This window comes from Artemia franciscana, chromosome 3, assembly GCF_032884065.1.
Source record: "Artemia franciscana chromosome 3, ASM3288406v1, whole genome shotgun sequence".
Lineage (NCBI taxonomy): Eukaryota > Metazoa > Arthropoda > Branchiopoda > Anostraca > Artemiidae > Artemia > Artemia franciscana.
The window spans coordinates 14,999,781-15,003,225 of record NC_088865.1 but is presented as its reverse complement, the minus strand read 5'-3'; positions in this window follow the sequence as shown (position 1 = coordinate 15,003,225).

The window sequence follows — 3,445 nt, the reverse complement described above, 5'->3', positions numbered from 1 at the left end:
CGGTCAAAACTAACGGGAGGTACATGACCTTGAACGATTTTGTCAGGCAACAGATTAGAACAGAGCTTGGCAAAATGAAAATGAACTGCATATATCACTGTATCGAAAATGTTACTATAATGATTGATCCATGATACAATAGGGATTCGGTCGGCCGTAGGCGATCTATCAAACTTTGCGATATTTATCACTTGTTTCCACTGGCTAGGAGACTTAGGAAATTCAGCACCATTGTACCTAATTTTTCGAAGATAGCGTTTAAAATCAAGCTTTGTTCTTTGTTTAATATCGAAAACATTACCCCTTAAGGGGTGGCAGATAGCTATCCAAATTTTTAGCCACAATTTAGCCCAATTTTTTATTGTTTTGAGCTCTGGGTCATTCTTCCAAATTGAACTTCTTGTTTTTGCTCTAAAGCGAAATAGGGGAACAGCTACCTCTTCTGACCTCTTTAAGCACGATACAATGTGGCTATAATAAATATTAAGCTGAATTCTGGCTAGTGGGGACCCAACGCTTGTACACAACAGATTAAAAGGGACTTTAATCGTTGATAGAAGGCTAACAAGCGTAGAAAAATAAAGAGGCCAGTCAGCTTTGTTCCATTCTCTTTTAGAAATCCATTTTCTAGAATTGGGACGAAGGTTCTTCTCTGTAGTAGCTTTAAGGGTAACAGTGAGGGATAGGGGGAGAGGGTTCACGCTCATCCTGATCAACATGGACTTCGCCACAGATGAGACCAGAAGAAACGATAGAATGGTCAATGTCTGAAAGTGAGCCACTATTATGGATATAGGAATGGGAGGCATCTTTCTTCAAAATTTTATAACTATTCGGTAAGGAATCTAACAGAAGCTCAGTCCGCACTGATGAAGAGTTAATGTTACAGTTCAGATCACCGATTAATAACCAATCCAGTCCACTACTCTCAATGCCATTCAAAAGACTTTTTATTGATGTGCAAGATTTTTTAAATTTAGTCAAACTTCGGAGGGATTTCTGGTTGCAGGGGAGACAATCATTAATGAGGACAAAGTTGGCAAGACGATTAGCAATATAACAATCACTCTCGTGATAGCATAAAGGGGTTGGTAAAAACAGCGTCTTTCTTATTAAACATGCTAGGCCACCTGATGGTCTGCCAGAGGTTTTTGCGTGCACTTTTAGAAAAAAACTGGGTGTTCGTTACTTCTGTGTAGGGACTTTGAGCTCACTAAAGGTAGGAGATGCTCCTGGAGGAATAAAACATCAGAATTTTCTAATTTCTGATCTAAAGAATCGTCTTTATCCTTAGTACCGTTAATATTGAACGAACATATAGTGAAGTTAGTCTTAGCACTCATTTTCTAGTGTAGGACGATCGTTTCGACAGAAGTTCACGAAGACATCGGTATTTCATTGAGAATGACACATGATTGCCTTGACAGTTCGCACATTTTGGTGTAGCCTGGCACGGAGAATCAGGCGAGGATTCATGTTGTCCTGTGCAACGGGAAGAGCATTTTTCTTTATCACAATTTGATTTTAATTGATTTGGTGATTGGCAATTATAACAGCATTTGGGTGGGCGTTGGTATTCGTAAACTAGATATATCTCATACCCAGTCCTTATACCAAGTCGAAGTGCATTAGTGAGCGCAACAGCGTTTTCAAAAAACACTCTAACAGCCAAAGAATTGCCTATTCATTTCGCATGAGTAATATGGTTGCGATCAATTAACATTCCCTCATCAAAATTGGTCGGTATATCTTTAATGATTCCAATATATTTCGTTTCTTTTACCTTGACGTCACAATCTCTCATTAAAGTTGGAACGGCATTGCAAAAGTTCCTTGCAGCAATCTTGTCAATTCGTACCGCTAGCTGATCGCCAGAGGGCTTAATGCTGTGAATACATTCATGACCTGGAATAGAGTCTATTATTTCGCGACGCTTGGCAGGATTATCTAATTCTGATGGGACTTTAGAAATAACAACGGTCGTCAGATCGGGATTCAATGACTGAGCGCTAGGGCTGCTAAGAGGGGGGAATTTAAGATCATACGACGAAATCTTCTCAAGGATTTGCTTAAGTTCCGAATCAATGCTTACAAGCTTTGAGGCGAAGCTAGAATAAGCCACAGCAGGAATAACAGGAACCTCGGTAGGTAAAATAATCACGTATGTAGGCAAAGACAAATTTTCGCTGTCGCATTTCTGGAAGATTTCCATCATGTCCTTAATGTGACGGTAATTAGCTTGATCGCCTTGGCGTCTTTGCACACGTTCACTCTCGTAAACATGAGATCAAAGTTCTATTTTAGCCGCCATAATAGACTTCTCATCAAAAAACCCAACAGCATGGTTAGCAATAACTTCATCACTTACTCCTTTTTTAAGATTGGATTGCACGAAATTCAGCACCGGCGAATGTACATATTCCGTCATAATGGTACAACCAATAAGTATGGACAATTAGCCAAAGTCCAAAATCAAATCAGTTTATAACTCACCATGCTTCACTTATTCCTAACCTTAGTGACTTAATCCTATTAATATCTGTTTTTAACTGATTTTAGCACCCCGAACTCGCCAAACCTCTAAAAACTCATTCATTTTGCTCAAGCTTTCATCTAGGATGCTTAAATTACTAGGATAATATAGGTCCGGGAGAGTTTCACCTCTCAATTTGTTTCCATTGTTTCCCATTGCCTTTCCTGTGATCCTTAAGACAAAGTTCATCAAAACTATCTATATAAAGGGGGATGGTAATAAGATCAAAACATCCTCTATCTTTTTTAAACCACAAAGTTCTTTTTTTATAGTTTTTTTTTAAATATTATCTCTAAGTGTAAAAAGAATCATACTACCAAGTAATTTGATTACCAAAGAGGCAGAACTAATGCCTTGACCAGTACTACGATCAATCTTATCAACTTTTTTATACGTAGGTTTAATTAAGGCTTTCTTAAAATCTTTGTTACTTCCCCCTTTCAAAAATCATATTCATAGTCTTCAATAATTTGTTTACAACCCCGGAGCCACCATATTTTAGAAACTCATTTACCACACTATCAATACCTTGAACCTTTTCATTTTTTAATCCTTTTAACACTGTCACTATTTTTTCCTCGCGAAAAAAATCTGCCTTTACATCCAATGTATGACAAACTTTTTCATTTTCCTCTATTGTTTTAATGTAAATCAATCTCAGTTTATCTCATTCTCAAAGTATTCTAACCGTCTCTTTGTAACTCTTTTCTTTATTGCTAGTTTTCCTTTATTGCCCCATTCCTGTCTTCAACCAGTACAAGTTCAGATTGACTACTCCCTCTCAATTTATTAGCATGCCAGTTAATAAATTGAGATTCTAGATCCTCGGCAATTCATGGCTTCCAATTCATACCATCTTAGTTCAAATTTTAATGGTCTCTTTACTTTATTGTACATTCTTTTTGTTCATGT